General features: G+C 49.7%; 1 protein-coding gene across 1 annotated transcript in view; it reads left to right on the top strand.

The window, feature by feature from the left end:
* Positions 1–4216: 4216 nt before the first annotated feature.
* Positions 4217–18403, top strand: part of LOC143148417 (uncharacterized) — a 42805-nt gene continuing 28618 nt past the window's right edge. The window contains exons 1-2 of the mRNA XM_076314721.1: positions 4217–4354; positions 5716–6402. The gene's annotated coding sequence lies outside the window, so the exon portion shown is untranslated. The remainder of the gene's footprint in view (positions 4355–5715; positions 6403–18403) is intronic.

The raw sequence follows: 18403 nt of genomic DNA, 5'->3' as shown, positions 1-18403 counted from the left end.
CTTAAATGGTTATGAAAGTCTAGATGAATACTCAAGTAGACGGCAAAGCGTGGGTACTGTAGCGTACACGATCAAACGAGTTTACAAAGACGTACGTCTCTCGAGAAGAAAAACAATGTTCGATAAAAGTTTCCGATCGATCTCGACGAGGACCTTCAACGTAGCCCGACACGCGTCTTTGCTCGAAAAACTACGGGTAATTTTATTCCCCCGTTATAAATATTAAAAAAAAAAATTGCCAATCGAAGCGAGTACGAGTTCGTTTCCCGACGTGCTTCTCCGAGTACCTCGCGGCTGGTTTCTCTGTCGCTAAAAAGGTGCGCGGTCTCGATCGAAGTTATTAAAAATCGAGATCCCGATGAATGCTCGACGATCGGATCGAGCGACTCGGGTTTCAGATATAATCATTCCTGACACGTAATCCCGTCACCCAGGGACCGAACGAAACATCCAATTAAAATTATGCAACGTCCATTGTGCCCGCTATCGCGTATCTATCACCGACAGCGGCGGGCGAAGTTCGAAAACTTGGACGACGAAACTCCCCCGTTTGATGAAAGCGCGGAAGAAGTTCCATCGGCCACCACCCCCCGGGCCCCTCACGCCCTCGAAACCACCGTGACAAATTCGTTTTCCCCTGGTCCGCGTTTCCGTATTTACTCCTGCCGTCGCTTTGTCCCCGCGTAATTACGTTCCGTGGCGGCTTAACGCCCGACAATTACTCGCCGGTCGTCGTTAATTTCCCTTGAAATAAAAGACGACAATGACGACAACGACGACGACGACGACGACGACGACGCCACCGGTGAGACGCAACATCCTTGAGGGAGGGGCCGCGATACCAATCTTACGATTTCCACGAATACAAAGACGGTGGAAGCCCCGTTGCCCTTCCCTCTCAGGTAACAGGACCCCGAAGCAACCACGCATCCGCGTCTACCCTCTTTCCATCGTCGTCGCCCGAGTTTTCCAACGCCCGACTTACCCAACTCCGTCGAGCGGAATCTAATCTACCAGCGGTCCAGAACGGATGTGGTTCGTTGTTTCGATGTAGATTGCTGCGTTCGGATCTCTCGTCGAGTATCAATCGAGTCTTGTTTCGAACGCGATGGAAATACGTTTCGAGAAAGGAAACAATTATTCAGCGTTTTCCGAACCCGAATTTTTTCCCATTCCTACGATAACAATGTTCTCGAGTTCTAAACATCGGAGAGACGAAAAGACGCGGTCGAGATTTATCGCCAATCGATGGATCGTTACTCCCGTGACGAACAACGAAGCGGTAATTTATGGATCGGTTTCGGGAAATTAGGCCCAACTTGCGTAACGTCTCCTTGGAGCATAATCGCGCGTAACGTAAAGCGGGTTGCACAATCTAGGAATTATGCGCGAAAAATCTCCAATTGCTTTCCTGGTGGCCCCGTTCGAAACTGTTTCTTACAAGAAAGCGAACAGAAGAAGACTACCGGCACGGGAAATTTCTTTGCAACTTTCACGCGGGATAAAAGAAACGTCAATTTACGCGTCACATCGAGAGATTAAAACACCAGAAGTGTCTACGCGTTTCGCTCGTATCGTTGCATTCGTGCAGAACCTAAGATTACGGACGGATCGATTCACCATTTCCTACAAACTTTCTCCAGTTTCACGCGGGGACAAAAAACTTACAAGTCCATCACAGTTTCGAGACCCGTAACGCGTACCGGACGAAACGTTCGAACAGTTATCCGTCACGTGCTCTTGGAACGCGAACAGTCCGCTCCGGTGTGCGTGAAGAAAAATCGCGTGCAAACGACGCGTAACAATGATCTCTAAACTCGTTACGATCGGAGAAATAAGAAGGAACGCGATTGCCCGTTCGTAGACTTCTGCCTTCATTTTGTAATACGTTACGTAAATTCTTTGCGCAACTCTCGCAGCTGAACGCGTTGCAGCGGATACGGTAGCGGAATCCTCGAGCACGGTCAGCTTCCGGGACCGATCGAAATTGTGAATTGGATCGTCCCGATCGAACGCGAAGACGATGAGAAAAGAATCGCGACGTCGGTCGAGCGGTGCGCGACGTGGACGTCTTCCGGAGGATCGATCGAAGATATAAAAATACATACCGTGGTTAGAAAGTATGTACAAAATACTGTTACGCGTCTATTCGATAACGCGTCCGATCCCCACCACTATCGATTACAGTCTGCCACCGCTTTGACGTACTTTCTACGAGACTTTTGGCGCAAGAGATCCGGCGAGTTCGCGAATTGTTTCAAACGAGCCACCGGTAAATCGTTCCATTTCCTGATAAACTTTTCCACCTTGCGTACGTAGGATAATTCTTGGTTTCAAAACGATCGTCTGAATTGGAGAATTCAAGAATTTGACCTGGTCGAATTCACCCGGGGAAAGGGGAGTAAGGCGACTCCTCGATCTCGATGATAAAATTCTACCCGGAGAAGGAGGATCGACGAAGAGACGAGTACTCGATCGACTCGAATTTCTATACGGTGTGATCTCCGCGAGTGCAATAATTCCTACGGTCTCGGTTGCGTTTCCTCGATGTTATCGACGGGTCTCGCGCGACAGATCGTAGAGCGAGCTCGTCTTCCCGGCGCGCACGTACTATAAGACGCGAAAGCGGAGATACGCGCGGGAAGCGCGAGAGTGGTTTTACGCGGAAGCGTTGCTACCGCCGTAGATCCAGCAGTAACCTACCTTTATGACCGACGATTTTGCGAGTGCGTTTCCCTTCTCTACGTTCCGCCACGTAACGCGAAGGTGCACAGGCTATCACGCAGCTGCAGTAAAAGTGAGAAATCGCCTCGGATCCCGCGCCACCGGACCAAGGGTTCACTGCGCAATCATTGTTTTAATAATACCGCGTGCACCGGGATACACGTAACTTCGTTCCGTGCCGCACCTCGTAACGGTGTCGTTGCCCTCCTGAAAATATCGAAACGTTTCCTTCCCGACGGTTCGGTTCCGTTTCCACCGTCTTCGTTTCCCTTCGTTCGCGAGGATTCGAGACAATTTTGGGAGAGCGTTTCGCGAATCGTACTGCCGCTCGTAAGCATACCGTCCCGGAAACCATCCGACGAGAAGACGGCGTTCGTTGTTTCGATAAGCTTCGACGAGATTTCACCCGTGTACGATACCACGCGCTAGAGATCTAAATACGAGAGCCTCGACTCGTACGAAAATATCGTGCAACGTTAAAGTTACACTTTGGTCCACGTTATTCTCGGTTTCGTTTCGAAAGAGACGTTCAAGGAGACGTTTCCTACGCGAGTCGGATCGTTGTTCAGATTTTGTTTCGATGGTAATTTTTTACGAATAATTCAAATTCGAAAGACAAAGTACTCTTTAAGTTCGAACTTCTCGTATCGGGAGCAGCTTCGTGAAAACGATTCCGTGTATCTCGATTAAAATTCGAGACTCCTCTTTGGCGAAATCTCGTTCGCTCGAAGTATCGTAAAAACGTGGACGGTGTCGTCCCATTCGTAGGTCTCCGTTGTAAGTCGGTTCCGGATCGGTGGCTAGTGCTCGTACTCTCGCGTAAAATTGATCCAGCGGTGCGCCACGACGTAAACGCGGTAAACTTATCAACTTTCCTTTGTCGCGTAGAATATGGCTCGGGAGACGCGAGTTCTTCGTCCGTCGCGGGAAGTTCGCGTGGAAGCAGCCACTGGGAAGAACGGTCTCGCGTTTCCGTCTCGTCGCCGCGTAGAGACGAGCGCGCGGAGTTATCGTCGCGAACCGTTCAACTTTGACCTTTCGTGTATCGTGGCACGTTCACCAGACCGCGAACAAGCTCGTCCGACTTCCGCGAGTCTCGGTTCCACGCGAATATAAATCACGAGCCGGTGGAACGATACGCGCGACAACGACGAGCGCTCTGTTTTCGCGCGTACGCGCTCGCGGACCCACGGATCTTCCGAGCGGGGCGACGAGCCGCTCTCGAGACCCACGGAGCGCGAATATCGGCCTCCGCTGGGTCGAAAATTAAACCAGCGCGAGTATCCGTCGCGTTTCGAGCAACAGATAACGAACGAATCCGGTGTAAACACGTTCGAGCGATCGAACACGGTGTTGCATCCACGACGAAGAATTCCGTTGCGTCAGTCGTTTCTCGAGCGAACTACAGAATCGATTGCCAGTGTCGGGTGGACCGGTTTGCTTCGGGAGAAAAACTCTGCGAACGTTCCTGTTTCGGTTTCGAGGTCGGCGACCTCCATTACGCGACTGTGTCGCGGGAACGAACCGAGCGGAGTTTCGCAGCTGTACGCGATCGCAGTCCACGGTGCGAATTTACCGTTCCTTCGTAAACGCAAAGGAGACGGTTCCTCGACAAGTGAACGTCCAAGGGGTAAGTATCCGACGTACCTTCAGTTTCCGCGTTCTTTCGATGCGCGGAAGACTCTTTCGGACGATCGAACGTACATCGAAGAGATCAACGCGCGCGTTTTTCTATCCATTGATCCGTATCGTTCGACGTGTTCGAAATTTCGCGACGATCGACGGGTGTTTCGGTATCGTAGCCGTGTGTCGCGAAAACGTTTGTTATCGTAAACCGACCTCGACCCATTTTAAACGAGATCGATGCATCAACGTGTGTCCTAACCGTAGCTCATCGTTTAATCGCGCCGATGTAATACAACAATTATGTAAGTCCGCGTTTCTTAATAAGCTTCGTAGCCGCCGAAACGATACATCGCCGCGTAAGCGTATTACGACGCTCGTCGGATTACGCTCGCGCGAGTTGAAACTATCCTCGTTTCGGCGAGGACGCGTCGTTGTAAAAAAATTCGTCCACAGTGATTGGAATTCAACGCGGTCCGTCGATTTGGAGAACGAACCGTTCGCGCGATGGGTATTTAATTGTTCTCGGGGAAAGCTTAGAAAGTGCGATTCATTGGCTAAAGATTCGAACGACGCGCCGAGTCGAGCCGTGGCCCCTTGCTTCGGAATAGAAAGGAACTATCCGTGGTTTGCAAACCCGATACCGAACTCCGTGGCTCGACCGGGCCTTCGAAGGTATTCTGCAACAGAATGACTCGATAAGGCGAGGATCCGTACGTTTCTACCTCGACGTGCAATTCTATTCGAACGACGAGAATTTATCCGCGAACACTGCTGAGATCACTCCTCGCCGAACGTCCCGAGCAAAAGTTTCCCAAGATCGTGCGCACGTTCGACCGCGAGGAGCTGCGAACAACTTCCCCGAGCGTTGTCCACGAAATCCGGGGGAAAAAAAAAGTTATCTCTTCAAAGCGGTGTGAATACCTGTTATTAACCGTGACCCGTAAAGATAAAGAAAAACGAGTTCGATGCGTACGTATACGGTTAGGTGAAAACAAATAACGACCGTGAGATCCGTAAGTTTTTATCGTACGGAAGATCGTAATAGCGAGGTGCGCGAGATAAAACGTCCCGAGTGAGAATCCGTACGCGGAATCGCAGCAAGGTTTCAAGGTCGTTCACCTGTTCCCAATTCGACGATATTTTCCCGAGCGATTCCCCTGTAACGTATCCGAGCGTTCTTGAACCGTTGGCGAGACCTCGATGACGCGGTTTCCGCTTCGAGCGCACCTGTCGCGTTAACGTCGTCGAGGTTGCCACTTAAATCGTTAACAATGCAAACAGAAAATCTCCAAGGAGTCTCGTCCGCGCGAATAATGACTCGATTTCCATCGAGCGGTAACCGTAGCTGGATTCCCCTTGTTCCAGGTGTCCGGTTCCCCTGATTCCGGTGCTGGGAGGCAACGTGCCTGCGACCTTGAGCGTCCCACGTCCTCGACATTCTCGCAGGATCGTCGCGGCGGAGGTGGGCAGCGCGACGGTCGCGCGATTGGCCTAGGCGAGTAGCGAGTCGATCGCTCCTCGACTCGCTTGTCCGTCAACGCGCAACCGTCGCTCTGTCACGATCGTTCTCTCGAACCGCGCGCCTCGTACTTTACGCGCGTCTGTTTACACGCGACGCGTTTCCTCGCGGCACGCCACCACACGGAACATTCGCCGCGAGTATCGCGGTCTCGGCTCGCTGATCGCCACTACGCTGCGGAGAAATGCGTGGGACACGGGGAAAGGTGTTGGCAACCGTGCACTCGCTGGAAGCCAGTGTCCCGTGATTAGGGAACGAACGAGCCTGGATTTGAATCGAGCTGGATCGAGGCTACGGGTTACCAACGATCGCGTTCTTTCGATCCAGCTGGACAACCTAGTTACGGTGTACACCTGGTGTGCCTTCGTCGAGCGAAAGGATTCTGCGAATGCCGTGAACCGTGATCATCGCGCGATCATTGACAACCGGACAAGTGCACCGTGAACGTCTTCGCGATCGAACCTAGGGTTGTGAACCTAGACAGTGCACGCTGTGGATATGCGGTGCTAGTTGGTTTCTTGGAAACGCGGATGGTGAGTCCTTGGACGATCTTTGGCAAGTGTTCTCGGTACCGAGATAGTTCTCGACAGATATTGGGAGAATCGTAGGACGCGATGGAACGATTTGAATCGAGGAACGTCGACGATCGCGATTTCGTTGCGATTTATCGAGTTTGAAATACGCGTCGAGAGGGAATCCGTTACGCGCGTTCAGTTGCAGTAAGTTTTCACGGCCGTGTACGGTAATTTCAGTTCGGATAATGTTCTTTCGTGGTACACACTGTGTTCAGGATACTTGATTTCGTTAACCTCTGCGGGAGGTTCGAGCGAGAGTCAACGTCGAACCGCAGCGTGCAAATACTCGTAAGGCGTGACCGAAATGAAACGTCTAGCGCGACAGTGCGTTTCACTTCTTCGAATGCTACGTTGATATGTTTCTCGATACACCTCGATGCTCGAATGCGTACTCGATGTCCTCCCGTTGACGAAAATCGCGACAGAAGGAAGCTTCGTTCGCTTCCGTTTACCCGTAAAATTGCTACACTTTTACATCAGATTCGTCGCGTGTCTCTTGTATTCTTTTAATGACGATCGCAAACGGTTCGAAACGAGCGATGACAGAGTTCCTCGTTCGTTTCGCGGTACGGGGAAAAATCGAAACTCGGGCGGGAAACTGTAGTAAATAATTCGTGGAACAAACGGTTGTCCTTCGAAGATGAAAGTTGTCGTCCTCGTCGGTGGGTCGAGTTTCGTGGGCCGACAGGTAATCCGGTTCCTTCGAATTCGTTCGACCGTCCTTGACATTGAAACGAGCAAAGTCGTCCCATAGACAAATTACGTAAGCCGGAGAAAGACCAGGCGAGCACGAGGTTCCCGAATAGCTTCTTCGCCGAGTACAAGTTTCGTTACGCGTAGGATACACGTATGCGTGTATCTGCCCTCCCACGGCCGTGAACTTTATTCCGCGTAAACGATCTCCGCGTAATAACACGATCTTTGACCATCGCGTGGCTTTTCGAGACGACTCATCGTGCCGTTTCATTTTTTTCGCGTAAACCGGACGTCGAGACCGTGGACCGTTCGTTGGCGAAATTGTCCCGAAAGGGATCGATCTTTTCGATGTCGAAACTCGAAGGTTTCTTTTCGCGAGAATCCGGTCGATTGGAGCTCTAACGGCCTCTCGTGGACGAAAACTATAGATAAAACTATAGACGGTCTATAGATCTATTTACACGTCTATAGAGAGTTTGATACCACGTGGAGTTGAACAAGATTCAAAGACTATAGATTCATAGATTTTTGAATTTTGTTCAACTACTCGCACACGTGTATAATCCAAGTATAGATCTGTCTATAGTCTTTGAATTTTGCTCCACCGTTTAGGATGCTGCAGGTGGTCATAAGCGTTCCGACGACGTACAAACGACCGACGACTTTTTCCGCAGAGACGCCTAATCGAATCCACTATTCCGACGGTCGCTATTTACGGCCGTACGAGAGAAAAGAAGCGGAGAAACGGGTCCGCGATCTCGATATTTTCAACTGCCGACGTCAGACTCGTCGACGCGAACAAAGGAAGATTCTCGACGCAGCAAGAATTTCGCGAACGCAGCCATTTTCGTAAGCCGGACTAGTCACGCATAACAACGAACGTGTGCGTCCGTTGCTTTACGATGCAGATCTCGTGCGATAATAATACATGGATGCACTTACAATAATAACAGTGAATCGCTTCTCTAATTGTACCGTATTTGCAAGTGAAATCACGCGTGTCGATACGGAATCCCTCGGATTAAAAATAGTACCGACGATTACTCGAAGAGCGATCCAACGGAAGGAACGATCGCAGTCCGTTGGAAATTGAGATTTTAGCAACGCGTGGGAGCCCAGGGAAAGCTATCGGGATAAAAGTGAGCGCGATCGGGAAAAATGACGAGCCAAAGAATTTTGTCTTCGGGGGAGAAGGATCGATGTCGCATCGTTCCAACGAAAGAACGAGCAAACTTCAACCAGACGGAATATACGTTATTCGTTATTCCTTGGATAAAATTGGTAGAAGCTTCTCCGTTCTAAAATTTATAGGTGGACCGTAGGAAAATTAAACCCGGAAGTTGTTACTTCCCAAAAGAGGCGTATCGAGGGGGAGTTTGGATCGTTCGTTTTGAAAATTTTTAATCTTCGCGACCGCGAAAAGTAGAATTTGGCAGATGTTGCTCGACTCGCGTATAAATTCGTTTACTCGTGACGAATAATTTATATTCGCGTTATACGAGAAAGATGTTGTACCGAAGTCTGAAAAGTTACGGTTAACGAAAGAGTAAATCGCGTGTAGTGCGTTCCGTGTAGGTCACGTATGCGCAATAAAACAGGTAAAGCTTACGTGTAACTGGGTTAATGGAACTGTCCTCTTCTTCGTTTGCCGAGACACTTTCACCCGACAAGGTGCAACGTGTCGAAAGGCTACCTGCTTGGATTCCATTGTCGTAACGTTACCCGTGGCTCCTGGCTCGAGAGGAGCGGTCGCTTTTAGAAAATCGCGTAGGCGGCTAGTCGTTCAGAGATACATACGTACCGGGTTCGAGGAGTACGCTCGAACGCGATGGAATTTTTATTTCGAGGTCGTTCGTGTCCAGCGAAGTCAAACACGCGGTCGCGAGTCGTTGCGAAGGATACGACCATTCCTGTCGATCAATGTCTCTCGTTTTTGTCCCAACGAGAAAGCGAACGTTGATCTTCGATCTTACGCAACGAGAAACACCACCTCGTAATAGACTTGTTGCACGCTGAAAGGAGCGTTTCGTTTCTAACCGTTACGCGTCGACTTAACGTTGTGTACTTATGGAGAAATTATCCACCGGTTAACGAATTCATCGATCCGTTGTGCAACCCGTCGAAACGAATGTCACGTTCAAGAGTCGAAACAACGTAAACTGTTCGCGTTCACATGGAAATTGTGTTGCTCGTAAATAGTCACGCGAGCCGCGAACTGGCAAAGTAACTGGCGCACTTGTGAAGCGTACAGATGGAAGACTCGTTGACGAATTGTCTCGATGAAAAGGTTAAAAAGAAATTCCATCGCGTCCATTACGGGATCGCGATCGCAATCCGGTAGACGAGTAGACTCGATCTTCGATCTCTCGATTCTCCTGGAACTACCGTCGATCCGTTCTTTCTGTTCAAACTGTTAAACGAATCGATAAAGAGCCAACTACTTGGCGGATCGGTTGGATCTGCACGATCTTTTCCTTCATCGCTGCAAATTCCTCCTGCGCGTTCCCTTTGAAAATTCGGTACTCAAGATTCTACCAAACGTACTCGCGTGTTTCTACCGTGTACACCAACGGAACTTATCCTCTTCTACGTATTGTAAGTATAAGATAAATATCGGTACGACCGGGCGCGAATGAAAAGTGTTGCAGAACGCACGACGATGTTTGCAGCCTACGGTAGAATATAAATTTCGAGAGAGCGCATACATAATTGAAAGTTTCTAAGCCGGAGGAGAGGAACGAGTCGATCGAAAAATGAACTCTCGTGGATCGTAGAGGGGGCGTTTCGTGGTTAAATCAATTCTGCGCGATTAATATCGTAAGAAAGGCGTACGGTCGTTAACCTAGGACATAATTGCGCTCTCCAATTGCAGCTCGAGGATCGTAAAGGCAGGAACGGGTCTCGGTAGAATGACTAGCCGAGCGTCGAACGCGAGGAACGCGAGGAGCGCGTGAAATCCGTGGGATTGTCTCTCGGTAGGTTCAGTCGCAAGATGTTGCCCTCCTCGAGGTTGCTGCACGATGTACCGTCGGTAGCTTCCGGCGAGTGCAACGCGCCGATGGATCCGTCGACGGTACCGTCGGTGGTCGTGGAGAACGCGGAGAGGAACGACGACGATCCGCCGCCTTACGCGGCGATCGCGCCGCCGAATCACGTCGGCTGGCCGTACGGCTTTTCCGGGATTCCGTATTCCGGTTGCGCCGCGACGCCCTGCAGAGCAGCGGAGGCTGCTCCGTTGGCGTCCTTCCAAACGGCCCTGACGTCGGGCTCGGTCCTCCATCCCGAGGGACAAGACGGTCAGCACGCGTCGATCTCGTCGCCCTTAATGCCCTGCCGGCTGTTCAAGTTCGGCTCCCACAGATCTCTGTTCGCGCACAGGGGCCTGCCTGTGTCGGATAACATCTCCGTGAGCAAGGACGGCCACGGGAGGACGCGCAGTAAGTACCACGGCCGCTTACCCGAGCCGTGAGCAGCCTAGAAACGACTTGTCCTTTCGCTCGCTGAATCTAATTAACGTCCGTGGCTTTTGCGGATTTGGAAGATTTCCCGGGGATCTTTCCGTCTCTCCTCGGGAACGAGGACCTCGACATTGGGAGGGGGACGAAGCTGTCACGGTAACCCCCCCTGAACGGTTTGCGTTACTCGACAATGGCTCCGGGGTAACGCGTAATCTCGCGACTCTCCTTCCCGGATGGTTATTCCCCGAGTGCGCTTTACGAGTCGTTGAATTAATCCTAGTGCGTTCCTCCGCGCGAATACGCGTTCGGTATTTGGATCGAAAATCTCCCGAAAGCGTGGTATTTGTATTTTTTTTTTTGTACCGGAGTATTTATTTTTCCACTTGTACAAAGACGGTGTTAAGAGAGAACCGGTGGACAAAGATCTTGAGAAACGCACCAAGCTCGAAAGCGTCGAATCGATTTTGTAACGTTTTCAAAAATTCTCATTTTATTCGACAAAACGGATACTCGAGGATGAAACATCGAACGTTTCGGCGATAGAGGCAAAAGAAGGGTCCAATGCGTCTAATCGATATAGAAATTGTTACGAAATTAACTTTCGTCAGTTACCAACGTTCGATGTCGTAGGTGATACTCTTCGAAATAGATTCAATATAAACAGGAATTGGTTCGTTAAAAGTACATAGCAATTCAAGGTGGTTCACGCGAGGTCACCGATATCAACAAAGGCTTCGCACAAACCTTTCTCGTCGCGATAAACGTTCGATGTGTCTTCCTTCCGTTTGAATGCACACCTCGTGTCTTTGTAATCAGCTTTGGCAGGAAACGAGACACCTGACCGAAATAGAAGGGTCGCTCGCGTAATAAAAATTATGGAACCCGAACGACATTTCTCCATTCGGGAAATTATTCCGTTTTTACCCTTTAATAGCCTTCGTTCCGAAAGAATACCTAGCGGGAATCGTCCAATTATTTTATAACGACCGCTTAACAATGATTTTTTAACTACAGCCGAAAGCTTCAATTTCATCGGTTCCGTTATTGCGTAGCAAATATTTTACTCCGTTTTCTATTTTTTCCTCCCAGAATCATCCTTTGTAAAACCTGCAATTATTTCTGCAATCACTTTGCAATAGTCACGGAGTAATTGGTTTTAATTGCATCGAAAAGTGCATCCACGCGTTGCATGAAAATGTTTATTCGTTTTCCAAAAGCGTAGAATCGGCAGTCGCGGTGTTCAGGGTTTCGTTCTTGGAAACGTTGCACGGTAACGGGAACAACACGGAATAAATTGGTACGTATGCAAAATGCAGCGAAAAGCGTGATTCCGACGCAGCGTGGTGCATTTTACAAAATTTTTCATCGTTCGGGGCGCGCGTAACGCGGATAACGAGATCTTTAACGTAATTCGGGCGGAAAATTCATTACCATAAATTTTTCATTGTAATCAGTGAATGTAATACGACTGTGAACGCGTTCGGTTCGTTTCACGATAACGTTATTTTTTTTTTTGCCCAAAAATACCTGCCTCTCCACCCTCCAAGTCGTTATTCAATTAGCGCGCGCGAAATTCAGAGACTTATTGTCCATCGGCGATTATTCATTGTTGAAAGTTCAAATTGTACGATACACGTTACCCTTTCCTTCTCGAGGATAATTCCGCTCGGACGGGCGCAGAGATATTTCGAAAAATCGACGGTAAAACTGAATCTTGTAAAAAGCGGAGCGCGTGATCGCACGAATTCGAACGTTTCGAACTTCGATCTTCTCGTTAAATTCTATTCCGTTTCAGAAATTGATAAAAGGTTCTCCCGCGAGGGGTTCGATTTTTGCCGGGGTTCCGAAACTCTCGTATAATTCTCCATCGTGGTTCGATGCTTGCGTTACGGTTAACGCGGAATGGAAAATGGGGGACTTTGAGCGACCCTCTCGTGGAAAATTACGATTCGGTAAAGATCGCGGAAGATACGCGGGTTGTGTGTGTTTTGCTAATGGCGCGAGTAGTGCAATTAAAAAGTCAAATATGCGCTTGGACTTCGGCAAGTTAAATACTGAAATATTCATTCGCAGGATACGGCGCTATTCTCGTCGCTGCGGCCGTCATCGTTTTCCTGATGGTTCTGTCGCTGTTGGTGCGGTTCGTCATGGAGAAGAGCTTCTGGCGAGGTTAGTCCAGGATCTCCTGGCAACCGGAAGGTCGCCGAGATGTCGCTTTCTCGGTGCAACGAACGCTTTCCTCCGTTCTCGATCTAGACTGAATCTAGAGTAAGCGTTATCACGGTATAATTCCTCTCGCGCTGACGCAATCGCGGGTGCAATTAGAGCGTGATTGCTCCCGCTCTCCCACCCCGCTTCACCCTTCGTCCCTTTTACCCTGAAACGAAACGGCGGGAATTCGTGTCTCGCGAGTTGTACATTCCTCTAGCCGATAAGTGCAACGTTAAGTGTTCGTAGTTGTTTTACGAAACGACGTAGCTGCTAGTTTTACGAGAATTTCTATAAATCGTTTTCTTTTCTCTCTTACCACCGGACTCGATACCATTGCTCCGTGAAATACGCAACTTGTCAACGGTTCGTCGGACGTTGACGTAGTTATCGTCGATGTAGGATCGAGAGAAATACAGAAGATAAATCGTGTAAAAGAATTTGCGTGGATCCTCTTCCGGCAATCCGTAAGCGAGTCGTCATTTTTCCAAAGCCTCCGAGTACGTACGACTTATTTCTAAGAGGCACCGGAACAAACTCCGCGACTCGTCGTTCCAGCAAGATCTTGGAAGTTCTTTGCTACCTGGTAACCCGAAGGTAAGTTGTTAACTTTTTACCGTACTTGTAACTATTGCCACGAAGTTCCAGGAGAACGACGAATGTCCGAGAATCGGTGAGAAAACAACGCGGCGGAACGTCGAAAGACTACGGGACTCCTTTCGAAGAAAACGGAGCGGTAATCGGGACAAGTAGACGCGTTTCGTCGAATCGATGAAAAAAAGAAATTGGTAAATTGACAAGGTTTCGATCGTTTTCAACACCATCGTTCGATCGTAAATTTCGTCGGCGCTGCGTGCCATTCGCAAGTGCGATAAATTTCTCCAAATACGATCTATTTTAACAACGAGTCCCACTATTTTGTACCGTTGATGCTGATTAAACGATAGCGTATCTAATTACAAAGTCAATTGTAGGTGAATTCCGTCGAAACGTATTCAGCGCTGAACAAATTTTTTCCCGATTCCACCGTTGCCGAACGACGCACTTTGGTTCGTTGTATTTTCGGCTGCGCCGCTGTTTCAGCAGGTGTTCCTGGCTCGTTTCGCCGCTGTGTTATAACTTTAATCATGATTAACAGTTTTATATAGCCATTGTCGAGCCTAACTCTGATAAAGTCAGTTTGATGCCGGTGTCCAAACAGTCGGCGCGCGTCCCTCAGGCGAGCGTCCAAGCAATGCGCCACCGGGGAAATTAGCTGGCAAAATAATTCATGGATGGAGCTCTTATTTGACGTCCATGCGGTGCCTGATATTACGAGAGAGAGAGAGAGAGAGAGAGAGAGAGAGAGAGAGGGATGGAAGGCCACGTTCGCGCAAACAAATGCGCAGTACAATTGTTGGAACGCGTTATGTGCCCTATGGAGTCTATCGTTTCGTGAATATCGAAAATCGGCTATCGAACGAAAAAACGAGAGAACATTATCGATGCAATCCCATCGTCGAGCGAGAACATCGTTTCGTTGTTGGTAGTATTCGACTCTACGGAAGAGACTCCACCTCTGTAGGAGCCAATTTTATTTAGGTCTCGGTGACTCTTAAATTACGAAAGATATCGACGGATAAAGATGGTCGCGTCTTGCATCTAGCAACCATCGGAGATTCGTGTTTCTTATTCGCCCTCGAAGACGTTGAAAAGAACGCCGTTAAACGACGAACGTAACTGTTACGCGGGAAGCGAAGAAAAATTCAGGTTATCCCGATCAAAAGAAATGCACAAATTCCTTTGAATCCCGAGAATTTGATGGCATAAATAAAAAGTGTACTCCAGAAACCGGCCCGGCCGCAAATTAAAAGAAAATTCCACGAGCGGGAGGGATTCTCTTCATTCGGGTATTCCTTCAGCCATGGTAGTAACTTTTTCTTTCTCAATTTTTAACGTTGCAGCGCATTCGAGCGCAGCCGTTTAAAATTAAAGTTTAAATTGCGTAAACTCCGGAGGAACAAGCGTCCGCTTGGAAAATAAATACCGTAACGAAACCGAGCGGTCGCCTTAAGAAACCGAAAGAGACGAGGACGGAGCACCGGGGGTGGTCGCTGCACGCGAGAAGGTCAGGTGGTCGTCGACGATTACCGATAGTCGATTACCTTACACGCGAGGAACCTGTGCGCCGAGATCTCCTTTGTCTTCTCTTTCGACGACCTCGAGCAGCCGATCAACATTGTCTTCGTCAACGATTCGCGATGCTCCGATTCGATGAACGAGTCGCGTTCACCTCGCGAACGAACCGTCACGAAACGCGTCGAGACGAACGCGAAAGGAGGAGAAAATGTAAAAGTTGCCGGTGAAAGGTTGCGACTCGTATCAATTCGGTGTGCCGTACAATGCGGCCACTTGACTCCGCGAAGGCAACCACCGTTTTCGCACGGCGGGCAACGTTTTAATCAATTTTCAATTAACGTTTTGCAAGCCGAATGCATCGATTTCCAACTGGTCGGTTTCCCCACCGAACCAACCCGCTGCGATCTTTCCATAGCTGGTTACCCAATGGTTCCATCTTTGTACCGCTATTTTTTCCCATTTTATTCGTTCCCCTATTGGAAATCCTTTTTCACATACTTTTCGCTTCTCTCCTCGCAGTATTTCACACGGTCGTGTAATATTTTATTTTACGAGCATTTTTCAGCGCCCCGGGGTTCGGATGGCACACCTTGTTAGCAGATGACGTTTCGGATTTTATTAATTTTTTACACCGCCGACACAACGAATAAATTGATTCGCGCTCCGCGGAATATGTCAATTAAAATATCGGGTTCGATGGAAAATTCCACGGCGGCTCGTATCGGATTTTTTCTTCCGGGGGTTCACGGGGTGCTTCCGGCTCGTGTAAAAAACCAAAGAACGAGCGTCATACGTCCTGGAAATGGGCACGAAAAACAGCGGCCCGTTCTTCGGGTGATTTATCGGCGAAGTTGTTCGAAGCGAAACATGAATTCCCGATTGTGTAACAATGATTCATAGCGATACAAAACGAGCGCAATAAAATCGTGCAGAAGTTTCGATGCGGAGGGACGTGGAGGGAAAAAAAGGAAAATCGGGCCAAAGGGCAGTTCGCTGAAACTACCGTGTCGTTACCCGTGTGCCGCGCCGCACCGCTCGAAATCGAATGCAGTCCGCGGCGTCTCCCTTTTTGTTTCTATATTCGTTTTATTTGCGCGAAATTTACGTAACCGCGTCGAGACGGGCGTCGATCGAAACGGGGATTCGTCATCTGCGCGTTTCGAGTACGCTGCGCGATCGTGGAAACGCGCGAGAATAACGAAATAATCGGAAACGCAACAAGCTGCCGCCTCGTTGTTCCTGTTTCGTTTCGAGTCGCTTTCTCGTCCTCCTTTCGTCGATGGACGATTCTTTCTCCGTGATACGTAGAAGCAGCGACCGCCCGGAGAAAAAATGGGAGAACACGCGGAAATGGAACATCGTAAAGTGAAAGAGTAAAAAAAAAAAAAAGAAAAAAAATTTACCTCGATCACGCGAGCGAACAGCTCCTCGCGCGAGCCACCGTGCACTTTCTTCCGACGTAAGGCTTCGTTTGCTCGTTTCCTCTTCGATGGAAGAGATCCGCGCGCGTACGCGTACGTTCCCTTTAACGTCGGTGATACTAATCGCGGTCGAGCAACGATGTCGATGCAACACCCTAAAGTAAGCGAACGCGAGCGAATAAACGATCGATCTCGTTGAATTCCGTTCTCCCCGGTCTTTAATTTCAACTATCCACGGTGCAGTCGATTCGGGAACACCGAAGGCCGGTAAACGCGGCTGGAAAAATCACGTTACACGAGAGCATCGCTCCCTCTTCGTTGGGAATAATCGGCCGCGAAATTCTCCCGGAATAAAAATATCTTTTCATGCCCTCGGTTCCCTCCCGTCCGTCCCCCTCTCCTATTAAAAGCAATTACGTCCGTGTGTACACGCGAGGGTTACGAATGCAAAACGCCCCCATACCGGTCGCCTTTCCCGAGCGAAACTGGGATATAACGTATATACGCAATATAGTGGTACATATCCGTGGACAAACAGAGAACACATTCCCGGCCTCTCTGTCCTCTCTGTCCTCTCTGTGCCCTTTCCCCTCCCGCAGCTTCAGCCCGGGCCTGGTGGAGCGAGAGGGTGGCAGAGATTGCAAGTAGCACCGGTCGCGGGATACATCATTCATACACGGCCAAATCTCATATCGGTTTCTGATCCTCTGGCTATGGACGGCCTTTGAAGCGTCTCTCCTTGCTGCTCTCCCACCCTCCCTTCGCCCTTTGCCCTCCAACATCCCGGCCGGCCAATCCCCGTGGCCCGCGTTCGCGCCGCTCTGTTTATTGTTACGTCGCATTTATGCATGAACCGGCCGCGATGCCATTGTCACGGACACACGACCAGCCATAGAGGGAACGAACAGAGCCAGGGAGAGCCGCCCCGGTCCTTTCTGCCCGGAACTTGGTAACGGTGAAAATGGAGGCAGAGTTATTGGGCCAAAACGGAAATCGATGCCCGGCCGGGCTCGCTGTCTCGTTTCGACGCCGATTCCGTCTTTTAGCGACTCCTATCGGGAAACGACGTTTGTTTTCATCGCGACTGGGACCATTTCGCTGTCGAAGAACTCGTTCGCGGAGCAAGTGTCGCGAATGGATCTCGAGGAGAAGACGGGGACACCTTTTCGCGCGAATCGGCTCCGGGAACGTCGCGAAAGATTTTAACGAATGTAAAATCTTCGACGCAAAGGTACCGTAGGAGAACGATAGTCGGTGAGCGGAGTTAAAATCTCTACGAAATTAATAAGAATGCAATTGTTTCCGTTGAGTAACGGAAAAAAAATTGAGCGACGTCGCGCAACGGGTAATCGATCGTCTTCGAGATCTTTAACCATTCCTCCGTAGAACATTTTACGAAGCAGACTTCGAACAGATAGTCCGCGCGATGGCGGGCGGGTTTACAACTTGGCGATGTCTAACGCGCGTTAAGCGGTCGTAACGCGTCCAAGTTCAATTTCCAGCAGCTGCGCGAAAAGAGCAACGCGTTATTGCCGTGAAACGTCCTCCCCGATATTGCCAACGAGGACTTCCCATGTAATAAGGACACTTCGCTGCGCGGATGGTCCCGTTACGACTGGAAAAGGTGTTGGACGTTTTTGCGCCCTGTTATCGATCAGCGATCGGCTCTCGAAATTGTTCGTTGCTACCGAGTTCCCTTCGGTGCACGGGGAAACGTTCACCGTTCGATTCAACGTACGCTCGGTGTCGAGGAAAGTTACAATCTTGAACGTTGAAACGTTCGAAGGGCGTCGCGAGTTCGGAACTCGGCCATTCCGAAATCGTTCCGAAAAACTATTCGAGTCGAACCGTTTGGACCGTGATCAACATCGGAGGTTTCTTTCGAGACGAAGGTAAGACGCGGCATCGGGAGAGGCAGGAAGGGACGCAGGAAGGGACGTAGGAAGGGAGAAGAGGGGCCGATCCGAGGATACAGGTACCAGTAATCGCGCGAGAAACCATTGGGGGCTGTTTCTGAAGCTTATCGTGGTCGCGCAGCAAGAGCGGGAAAGCATGGAG

Source organism: Ptiloglossa arizonensis, chromosome 6, assembly GCF_051014685.1.
Source record: "Ptiloglossa arizonensis isolate GNS036 chromosome 6, iyPtiAriz1_principal, whole genome shotgun sequence".
NCBI classification, from domain to species: Eukaryota; Metazoa; Arthropoda; class Insecta; order Hymenoptera; family Colletidae; genus Ptiloglossa; species Ptiloglossa arizonensis.
This window is presented reverse-complemented; position numbering and strand designations above follow the sequence as displayed.